At 41.6% G+C, this 12,043-nt stretch overlaps 1 protein-coding gene across 5 annotated transcripts in view; it reads left to right on the top strand.

The window, feature by feature from the left end:
- LPIN1 (lipin 1) overlaps positions 1-12,043 on the top strand; it is a 477,940-nt gene that overhangs the window by 296,761 nt on the left and 169,136 nt on the right. The window lies entirely within an intron of this gene.

Genomic DNA, 12,043 nt, shown 5'->3' with positions numbered 1-12,043 from the left:
TGCATATATAAAATTAATTTAATTCACCTTTAAAGGGACACAGAACTCAAAAGATTTTCTCAGGAGGTATAAAAAATATGTTTAACATGCTTAACTACTGTTCTTTTATATATGATAGAACAAAATTGCGTACCATGTCCTTTTAAATGTGAGTTCCTATACAGTACCTTATCTTAAAGGGACAGTAAACTCCTTGAAATTTGTTTATAAAATGTTTAGTTATGCATAATGAAACAACTTTTCAGTATTTATTTCCCCCTTTTCATGTATTTAGCCATGAACATTGAGCAATTCTCAGCACTTTAAATGCACCCTGCAGACTTCTCAAGGCTAACACTGCTGCAACGCTAGGATTTACCAGCGCTAAATATAAATAGGACCTTCAGTGTGCTAATTGTACCCTTTCTGTGACGCTACATCCTGGCTAAACTTAGTGGCTCTGGCAGCCCACAGGACAACACATTTTTTTCAATGAGCTGATGTTACCACCTCTAAGCCAATACCCTTGCTAGCATACAGAACAGTGGCGATCGGCTAGCACGGCTATTGGCTTAGAGGTGGAAACATCACATGATTGAAAAAAGTGAGTTGTGCCGTGGGCTGCCAGATCCACTTAATTTAGCGAGGAGGCAGCAGCACAAAAAGGGTACAATTTATTTTCTCCAACATTGGTGTGTCCGGTCCACGGCGTCATCCTTACTTGTGGGATATTCTCTTCCCCAACAGGAAATGGCAAAGAGTCCCAGCAAAGCTGGTCACATGATCCCTCCTAGGCTCCGCCCACCCTGGTCATTCTCTTTGCCGTTGCACAGGCAACATCTCCACGGAGATGGTTAAGAGTTTTTTGGTGTTTAAATGTAGTTTTATTCTTCTATCAAGTGTTTGTTATTTTAAAATAGTGCTGGTATGTACTATTTACTCTGAAACAGAAAAGGATGAAGATTTCTGTTTGTAAGAGGAAGATGATTTTAGCAGACAGTAACTAAAATCGATTGCTGTTTCCACACAGGACTGTTGAGATGAAGTAACTTCAGTTGGGGGAAACAGTTAGCAGTCTTTTCTGCTTAAGGTATGACTAGCCATATTTCTAACAAGACCATGTAATGCTGGAAGGCTGTCATTTCCCCTCATGGGGACCGGTAAGCCATTTTCTTAGTTAAACATAAAAGAATAAAGGGCTTCAAAAAGGGCTTAAAAACTGGTAGACATTTTTCTGGGCTAAAACAATTGCTTTACTAGGCATATTATGCAGATTCTAACTAATTATTGGTATTATAATCTTGGGGAATGTTTAGAAAAACGGCAGGCACTGTGTTGGACACCTTTTTCAGATGGGGGCCTTTCTAGTTATAGACAGAGCCTCATTCTGGGACTGTATAGGGGTTAAATGTAAAAACGGCTCCGGTTCCGTTAATTTAAGGGTTAAAGCTCTGAAATTTGGTGTGCAATACTTTTAATGCTTTAAGACACTGTGGTGAAATTTTGGTGAATTTTGAACAATTCCTTCATACTTTTTCACATATTCAGTAATAAAATGTTTTCAGTTTGAAATTTAAAGTGACAGTAACGGTTTTATTTTAAAACGTTTTTTGTGCTTTGTTGACAAGTTTAAGCATGTTTAACATGTCTGTACCATCAGATAAGCTATGTTCTATATGTATGAAAGCCAATGTGTCTCCCCATTTAAATTTATGTGATAATTGTGCCATAGTGTCCAAACAAAGTAAGGACAGTAATGCAACAGATAATGATATTGCCTAAGATGATTCCTCAAATGAGGGGAGTAAACATGATACTACATCATCCCCTACTGTGTCTACACCAGTTATGCCCACACAGGAGGCCCCTAGTACATCTAGTGCGCCAATACTTATTACCATGCAACAATTAACGGCTGTAATGGATAACTCCATAGCAAATCTTTTATCCAAAATGCCTACTTATCAGAGAAAGCGCGATTGCTCTGTTTTAAACACTGAAGAGCAAGAGGACGCTGATGATAACTGTTCTGACATACCCTCACACCAATCTCAAGGGGCCATGAGGGAGGTTTTGTCTGATGGAGAAATTTCAGATTCAGGAAAAATTTCTCATCAAGCTGAACCTGATGTTGTGACATTTAAATTTAAATTAGAACATCTCCGCGCACTGCTTAAGGAGGTGTTATCTACTCTGGATGATTGTGACAATTTGGTCATTCCAGAGAAATTATGTAAGATGGGCAAGTTCCTAGAGGTTCCGGTGCCCCCCGACGCTTTTCCTATACCCAAGCGGGTGGCGGACATAGTAAATAAAGAGTGGGAAAGGCCCGGCATACCTTTTGTTCCCCCCCCTATATTTAAGAAATTATTTCCTATAGTCGACCCCAGAAAGGACTTATGGCAGACAGTCCCCAAGGTCGAGGGGTCGGTTTCTACTCTAAACAAACGCACTACTATTCCTATCGAAGATAGTTGTGCTTTCAAAGATCCTATGGATAAGAAATTAGAGGGTTTGCTTAAAAAGATTTTTGTACAGCAAGGTTACCTTCTACAACCAATTTCATGCATTGTTCCTGTCACTATGGCAGCGTGTTTCTGGTTCGAGGAACTAGAAAAATCGCTCAGTAAAGAATCTTCGTATGAGGAGGTTATGGACAGAGTTCAAGCACTTAAATTGGCTAACTCTTTTGTTTTAGATGCCGCTTTGCAATTAGCTAGATTAGCGGCGAAAAATTCAGGGTTTGCTGTCGTGGCGCGCAGAGTGCTTTGGCTAAAGTCTTGGTCAGCGGATGTGTCTTCCAAGACAAAATTGCTTAACATTCCTTTCAAAGGTAAAACATTATTTGGACCTGATTTGAAAGAGATTATTTCAGACATCACTGGGGGAAAGGGCCACGCCCTCCCACAGGATAGGTCTTTTAAGGCTAATAATAAGCCTAATTTTCGTCCCTTTCGCAGAAACGGACCAGTCTCTAATTCTGTATCCTCTAAGCAAGAGGGTAATACTTCACAACCCAAACCAGCCTGGAAACCAATGCAAGGCTGGAACAAGGGTAAGCAGGCCAAGAAGCCTACCACTGCTACCAAAACAGCATGAAGGGATAGCCCCCGATCCGGGACCGGATCTAGTGGGGGGCAGACTTTCTCTCTTTGCTCAGGCTTGGGCAAGAGATGTTCAGGATCCTTGGGCGCTAGAAATAGTTTCTCAAGGTTATCTCCTGGAATTCAAGGAACTACCCCCAAGGGGAAGGTTCCACAGGTCTCAATTATCTTCAAACCAAATAAAGAGACAGGCATTCTTACATTGTGTAGAAGACCTGTTAAAGATGGGAGTGATACATCCAGTTCCAATAAGAGAACAAGGAATGGGATTTTATTCCAATCTGTTCATAGTTCCCAAAAAAGAGGGAACATTCAGACCAATTTTGGATCTAAAGATCCTAAACAAATTTCTCAGGGTACCATCGTTCAAAATGGAAACTATTCGAACGATCCTACCTACTATCCAGGAAAATCAATTTATGACTACCGTGGATTTAAAGGATGCGTACCTACATTTCCTATCCACAAGGAACATCATCAGTTCCTAAGGTTCGCTTTTCTGGACAAGCATTACCAGTTTGTGGCACTTCCATTTGGATTAGCCACTGCTCCAAGGATTTTCACAAAGGTACTAGGGTCCCTTCTAGCAGTTCTAAGACCAAGGGGCATTGCAGTAGTACCTTACTTGGACGACATCCTGATTCAAGCGTCGTCCCTGTCAAAAGCAAAGGCTCATACGGACATCGTCCTAGCCTTTCTCAGATCTCACAGATGGAAGGTGAACAAAGAAAAAAGTTCTCTGTCCCCATCAACAAGAGTTCCCTTCTTGGGAACAATAATAGATTCCTTAGAAATTAGGATTTTTCTGACAGAGGTCAGAAAATCAAAACTTCTAAGCTCTTGTCAAGTACTTCATTCTGTTCCTCGTCCTTCCATAGCGCAGTGCATGGAAGTAATAGGATTGATGGTTGCAACAATGGACATAGTTCCTTTTGCACGAATTCATCTAAGACCATTACAACTGTGCATGCTCAGACAGTGGAATGGGGATTATACAGACTTGTCTCCGACGATTCAAGTAGATCAAAAGACCAGAGATTCACTCCGTTGGTGGCTGACCCTGGACAATCTGTCACAGGGAATGAGCTTCCGCAGACCAGAGTGGGTCATTGTCACGACCGACGCCAGCCTAGTGGGCTGGGGCGCGGTCTGGGAATCCCTGAAAGCTCAGGGTCTATAGTCTCGGGAAGAGTCTCTTCTCCCGATAAACATTCTGGAACTGAGAGCGATATTCAATGCTCTCAGAGCTTGGCCTCAACTAGCAAAGGCCAAATTCATAAGGTTTCAGTCAGACAACATGACGACCGTTGCATATATCAATCATCAGGGGGGAACAAGGACTTCCCTGGCGATGAAAGAAGTGACCAAGATAATTCAATGGGCGGAGGATCACTCCTGCCACTTGTCTGCGATCCACATCCCAGGAGTGGAAAATTGGGAAGCGGATTTTCTGAGTCGTCAGACATTCCATCCGGGGGAGTGGGAACTCCATCCGGAAATCTTTGCCCAAATAACTCAATTATGGGGCATTCCAGACATGGATCTGATGGCGTCTCGTCAGAACTTCAAGGTTCCTTGCTACGGGTCCAGATCCAGGGATCCCAAGGCGACCCTAGTAGATGCACTAGTAGCACCTTGGACCTTCAACCTAGCTTATGTATTCCCACCGTTTCCTCTCATCCCCAGGCTGGTAGCCAGGATCAATCAGGAGAGGGCCTCGGTGATCTTGATAGCTCCTGCGTGGCCACGCAGGACTTGGTATGCAGACCTGGTGAATATGTCATCGGCTCCACCATGGAAGCTACCTTTGAGACAGGACCTACTTGTTCAGGGTCCATTCGAACATCCGAATCTGGTTTCCCTCCAACTGACGGCTTGGAGATTGAACGCTTGATTTTATCAAAGCGTGGGTTTTCAGATTCTGTAATAGATACTCTGATTCAGGCTAGAAAGCCTGTAACTAGAAAAATTTACCATAAAATATGGAAAAAATATATCTGTTGGTGTGAATCTAAAGGATTCCCATGGAACAAGATAAAAATTCCTAAGATTCTATCCTTTCTACAAGAAGGTTTGGAGAAAGGATTATCTGCAAGTTCTCTGAAGGGACAGATCTCTGCTTTATCTGTTTTACTTCACAAAAGACTGGCAGCTGTGCCAGATGTTCAAGCATTTGTTCAGGCTCTGGTTAGGATCAAGCCTGTTTACAGACCTTTGACTCCTCCCTGGAGTCTAAATCTAGTTCTTTCAGTTCTTCAAGGGGTTCCGTTTGAACCCTTACATTCCGTAGATATTAAGTTATTATCTTGGAAAGTTTTGTTTTTGGTTGCAATTTCTTCTGCTAGACGAGTTTCAGAGTTATCTGCTCTGCAGTGTTCTCCGCCCTATCTGGTGTTCCATGCAGATAAGGTGGTTTTGCGTACTAAGCCTGGTTTTCTTCCGAAAGTTGTTTCCAACAAAAATATTAACCAGGAGATAGTTGTACCTTCTTTGTGTCCGGGTCCAGTTTCAAAGAAGGAACGTTTGTTACACAATTTGGACGTAGTCCGTGCTCTAAAATTCTATTTAGAGGCTACTAAAGATTTCATACAAACATCTTCCTTGTTTGTTGTTTATTCTGGTAAAAGGAGAGGTCAAAAAGCGACTTCTACCTCTCTTTCCTTTTGGCTTAAAAGCATCATCCGATTGGCTTATGAGACTGCCGGACGGCAGCCTCCTGAAAGAATCACAGCTCACTCCACTAGGGCTGTGGCTTCCACATGGGCCTTCAAGAACGAGGCTTCTGTTGACCAGATATGTAAGGCAGCGACTTGGTCTTCACTGCACACTTTTGCCAAATTTTACAAATTTGATACTTTTGCTTCTTCGGAGGCTATTTTTGGGAGAAAGGTTTTGCAAGCCGTGGTGCCTTCCATTTAGGTGACCTGATTTGCTCCCTCCCTTCATCCGTGTCCTAAAGCTTTGGTATTGGTTCCCACAAGTAAGGATGACGCCGTGGACCGGACACACCAATGTTGGAGAAAACAGAATTTATGCTTACCTGATAAATTACTTTCTCCAACGGTGTGTCCGGTCCACGGCCCGCCCTGGTTTTTTAATCAGGTCTGATGAATTATTTTCTCTAACTACAGTCACCACGGTATCATATGGTTTCTCCTATATATATTTCCTCCTGTCCGTCGGTCGAATGACTGGGGTGGGCGGAGCCTAGGAGGGATCATGTGACCAGCTTTGCTGGGACTCTTTGCCATTTCCTGTTGGGGAAGAGAATATCCCACAAGTAAGGATGACGCCGTGGACCGGACACACCGTTGGAGAAAGTAATTTATCAGGTAAGCATAAATTCTGTTTTTTTTACAAAGTCATCACTGAAGGTCCTATTTATTTTCAGTGTTTGCATTTGTGAAACACTAGGATTTACCATCGCTATAAAGTGTTTGTGTTTTCTTTTAAAAAAATGTCTGGTTATTATAGAAGATTGCACTTTTATCTTAGTTTTTTTCTATCACAGTGACCTAAATGCACAGATGTTTGTGAGGTCCCTGAAGGGCAAGACATTGTTTGAAATCAATTGAGCATCACAACACATATCTTTTTCCGCATTTCTTTAGTGGGTGTTCCGTTCTTTAACATCTACATTTACATCAGTTTTAGAGTACACTGGCCCTTTAATTACAACCACACCACTTCTAAAACACTTGTAAAACCGTTTATATAAATTTATGTAATTGTAAAGTATTTGCATGCAGTTTTTGTTACGGTAAAGAAGACTCAGTGTTTAGAACATAAGGGTCTAGAGCGGCTGGCTATGGGTGTTCTTCGGATTGCCAGGAACAGATTTAGGCCCAGCATGCAGAATTCATAAAGCCCCTGTGAAGTATCTCCTCTTGGTCTGACTAGCTTGTCGTATTTTCTATTTTTTATTTCTCTTTAAAAGTTTTCAATGTTTTACTTATGTTAGAGAGAGGGCTGTTTTTTAGAGCGATTTTTTTTTTTTTAATATTAGTTTTTTTTCTGTGAGGTAGCCTTCAGTCTGGATCTCATTTTTTTGCACTGAAAATGGAACAGTTGCAAGATAGATTTAGTTCCATTCATTATAAGAGATAGTGATTTTCATCTTACAGAACGGGTACAAATCTATTTTAATTCTGCCAGTTTTGAGTTATGTTGTTGTGGCAAGCTTTTCAGTGAAAGTTTCATGTTTGGGTTTAGACTTTAGTCTAGGACATTGTTTTTTAATGTGCCATATAAACTAGCTGCACATTGTGTTAGTCATTTGTTCTTTATAACATTGTTCTTAATGTAAAGTAGTGGCACAGTGATTATAAAGGAACACTATGGCTTAGATTACAAGTGGAGCCCAAAAATATTAGCGCTATTGTGCACTAACATTGCTCAAGTTAAATCAATAGCGTTTTGCTTCATAAATGGAAAGCGTCCACAGCTGCATTCATTACTTTTGAGAATTTAGAACCTGGCCACCAGGAGGAGGCAAAGACACCCCAGCCAAAGGCTTAAATACTCCTCCCACTTCCCTCATCCCCCAGTCATTCTTTGCCTTTTGTCCCAGGAGGTTGATAGAGAAGGGTCAGAATTTTGCGATAGTCTCTTATGGAGTTTAGTACTCTTCGGCATGGGACTGGAGTTTTAAGTAGTCCTGTCAGTCTCTCAGTGAGAGCATGGGTGAAAGTTAGGGTCCGGAGATGCAGGGAGAGTCTTCCTGTGAAACCATCCCGACTCATATTAACAGCTCCACAAGCAATCAACGTTGACGAGTTTCGCTGCCTGTTTTTTTCTCTCAAGTCCATGGCAGAGGCGTCTGTCTGACTGTTCTTTATCCCTGATGAAGCAAAGATTGAGTTATTTGGTCATAACAAGGGGCGTTATGCATGGCGGCAAAAGAACACAGCGTTCCAAGACAAATACTTGCTACCCACAGTAAAATTTGGTGGATGTTCCATCATGCTGTGGGGCTGTGTGGCCAATGCCGTTTTCTGGGAATCTTGTTAAAGTTGAGGGTTGCATGGATTCAGCAGATACTTGAGAATAATATTGAGGAATCAGTCACAAAGTTGAAATTAAGCCGGGGCTGGATATTTCAACAAGACAACAACCCAAAACACTGCTCAAAATCTACTCTGGCATTTATGCAGAGGAACAAGTACAATGTTCTGGAGTGGCCCCAGACCTGAATATCATTGAAAATCTGTGGGGTGATTTGAAGCGGTCTGTCCATGCTCAGCAACCATCAAACCTAACTGAACTGGAGATGTTTTGCAAGGAGGAATGTTCCAAAATACCTTCATCCAGAATCCAGACACTCATTACAGGGTATAGGAAGCATCTAGAGGCTGTTATTTCTGCTAAAGGAGGCTCTATTAAATATGGGGTGCCCAAATTTATGCACCTGTCTAATTTCGTTTTGATGCATATTTCAAATTTTCTGTTAATACAAAAAAAACCTAATTTCACTACTGAAATATTACTGTGTCCTTCAGTTATTTGATAGATCAAAATGAAATTGCTGATCCAAACACACAATTATTTATGAATGAAAATCATGGAAATTGTCAGGGGTGCCTACTCTTTTGCATACATATATATATATATATATATATATATATATATATATATATATATATATATATATATATATATATATATATATATATATATAATTTCTTTTACAAGATATGACGAGTCCACGGATTTCATCCTTACTTATGGGATATTGCCTCCTGGTCAGCAGGAGGAGGCAAAGAGCTCAACAGCAGAGCTGCATATATAGCTCCTTCCCTCCCTCCCACTCCAGTCATTCTCTTTGCCTGTGTTAGTGTAGGAAGAGGGTAAAGTGAGGTGTTAGTTTAGAATTCTTCAATCAAGAGTTTTTTTTATTTTAAATGGTGCCTGTGTGTACTATTTTTTCAATAGAGCAGCTTCTGGAGTAATAGCCTCTTAGGCTGTGGGAACTAGTGGACTTTTTAAGCTCACTGCGCCTCCCTTACTTCTTCTATTTCTGGTCTTAGAGAATGGGAACTAAGAATTTACTATCCTGCAGGGCCTCAGGAGGAAGAGTGGACCTCTTGACACTGAAGGATCATGATGCTGTTCCTCAGCATAGAGGTAAGTGATTTCAGATTGACTGTACTAATTCCTCTGTCTGTGAAGGGGCTCAAGTTAAAACTTTCCCTTTTTGCTAGTGTGGGTTTCATTGGTAGGAAAGAATGGGACACCGACACATTTAGCTCTCCCAACTCCCTCTTTCATATGCAATGTAATATCAGTTAGAGGGGCTGGGATCTGTTTGGTACACAATGACAGTGTATGAGGGCAATCGTTTATTGTGTGTGATTGACATTCATAACGAGCTGACGCTGGGTTGTTGCACCGGAGTCAGAGGGAGAATTTCAATTTTCTCTGAGACTCCGGTGTATGGCGGCAAGTTAATTTCTCAGGGGTTGTTTAATACGGCCACGAAGGACGGAGCCTAATCTTCGCGTGCTTCAGTTGCGCAGCTTGTTTGTTGAAGTCCGACGACGGTGCTTTTCATCTACGGCTCCTAAGCCCGCTTGTATTATATTTACAGGCGCTCTTAGGATCGCCGTTCTTGTATGCTGGCAGCTGGTCCGTGGAGGCAGGTAGGAGCCGCAGCAGAGCTGCAGCGAGGTGTCTGTTGGTTCTAAAGTTTAATGAGCATTCCCTTTTAGCGTTAATCAGAGTATAAGGGGATAAAAAAAGATCAATTCACATTGTTTTTTTGTGATCATTTAGGATCATTTTGCAAACGACCTGTGATAATTTATATTTAAAGACACAGTACACAGGTCTTTATTTCTCAGAGTCACGACCAGGCTGACCTTTATATTTGTACAACATGGAGGATCTAGAACATACTACATGTGTCATGTTTTTAGATGCCATTGTGGAGCCCCCTGTTACCCTATGTCCCTCATGTATTGAGAGAGCCTTACAATGTAAAGAAAAAATATTTTTTAATAAAGACATGTCTGTAGAAGATTCTCGGCCTAATGATAGTGAGGGTATGCTGCAGTTTTCTCCCCAAGCGTCACAGCCCTTAACGCCCACGCAAGCAACGCCCTGCTCTTCAACGGCGCCTGCGTCTTTTACTCTGCAGGATATGGCTGCAGTTATGTCATCTACTCTCACAGAAGTTTTGTCTAAGTTGCCTGTGTTGCAAGGCAAACGTAGCAGGGCAGAAACCCGTGGGGTCCCTGGGACATCTGAGGCTCTGATGACCATCTCTGATTTACCCTCCCAGACATCTGAATTGGGGGTAGGGAGATTTTGTCTGAGGGAGAACTGTCTGTCTGACTCAGGTAGTGCGTTGCCCCAGACAGATTTGGACGTTGTGTCCTTTAAATTTAAACTGGAACACCTCCGCCTGTTACTTCAGGAGGTTTTAGTGACTCTGGACGACTGTGACTCTATTGTAGTACCTCCAGAGAAATTGTGTAAGATGGACAGATATCTGGAAATTCCTTCTTATTCTGATACCTTTCCGGTTCCTAAGAGAATTTCGGAAATTGTTACACGGGAATGGGAAAGACCGGGTATCCCTTTCTCCCCTTCTCCGATGTTTAAGAAAATGTATCCTATAGCTGACACTGTGCAGGACTCTTGGCAAACGGTCCCTAAGGTGGAGGGAGCTATATCTACCCTGGCTAAGCGTACGACTATTCCTATTGAGGATAGTTGTGCTTTTAAAGACCCTATGGATAAAAAGTTGGAGGGTCTTCTGAAGAGGCTATTTGTTCATCAAGGGTTTCTCTTACAACCAACGAGGGGTCAGATAGCTGCGGCTACCTCTCTTTCTTTCTGGCTAAAGAATATCATCCGGGTTGCATATGAGACTGCTGAACAGCCTCCAGAACGTATTACGGCTCATTCTACTAGGGCTGTGGCCTCCTCTTGGGCATTTAAAAATGATGCTTCTGTTGAACAGATTTGCAAGGCTGCAACTTGGTCGTCTCTTCATACTTTTTCCAAATTTTCCAAATTTGATACTTTTGCTTCGTCTGAGGCTGTTTTTAAGAGAAAGGTTCTTCAAGCAGTGGTGCCTTCTGTGTAGGTTCCTGTCTTGTCCCTCCCTTTCATCCGTGTCCTATAGCTTTGGTATTGTATCCCATAAGTAAGGATGAAATCCGTGGACTCGTCATATCTTGTAAAAGAAAAGGAAATTTATGCTTACCCGATAAATTTATTTCTTTTACGATATGACGAGTCCACGGCCCTCCCTGTTGCTTTTCTAGCGACACGTTTTTATTTTATTTTTGTTAAACTTCAGTCACCTCTGCTCCTTGGCTTTTCCTTTCTCTTCCTAACTTCGGTCGAATGACTGGAGTGGGAGGGAGGGGAGGAGCTAAATATGCAGCTCTGCTGTGGAGCTCTTTGCCTCCTCCTGCTGACCAAGAGGCGATATCCCATAAGTAAGGATGAAATCTGTGGACTCGTCATATCGTAAAATAAATACATTTATCAGGTAAGCATAAATTTGCTTATATATAAAAAATGCATATGTACAAACACACACACGACAGACAGATATAACTTTCAGCTCTTCCAGCACCTGATCATATACCATGTCCCTTTACTTTTTTTAATAGTAAACCTTTATTTTACATGAAATATGAATGAAATATTTTATTTTAGCATATTATACATATGTTTTGTTATGCATATATTCAAGCATTAACACTTTACTTCAGGTCTCTAAGAGCGCTATATTTGCCAGTGCTATTTTGCACTCGAGCAAAACTCACCATTTGTAATATTAGTGATAATAGCTCACACCCTGTGCTATCAATTTAAAATATAGGGTGTGCTAAATAAATATTAGCCAATTTAAAATTCTCTATTAAACCTTTTTTACTGTCCACTTGTAATACCAGATTGTGCGCTATTTTTAGTGCACAGTAACGCAAAGGATAATGCACCCTGCG

The sequence above is a fragment of the Bombina bombina genome, chromosome 4 (genome assembly GCF_027579735.1).
Source record: "Bombina bombina isolate aBomBom1 chromosome 4, aBomBom1.pri, whole genome shotgun sequence".
Lineage (NCBI taxonomy): Eukaryota > Metazoa > Chordata > Amphibia > Anura > Bombinatoridae > Bombina > Bombina bombina.
Note: the sequence above shows the minus strand (reverse complement) of the source record. Positions and strands in the feature narration are given on the sequence as shown.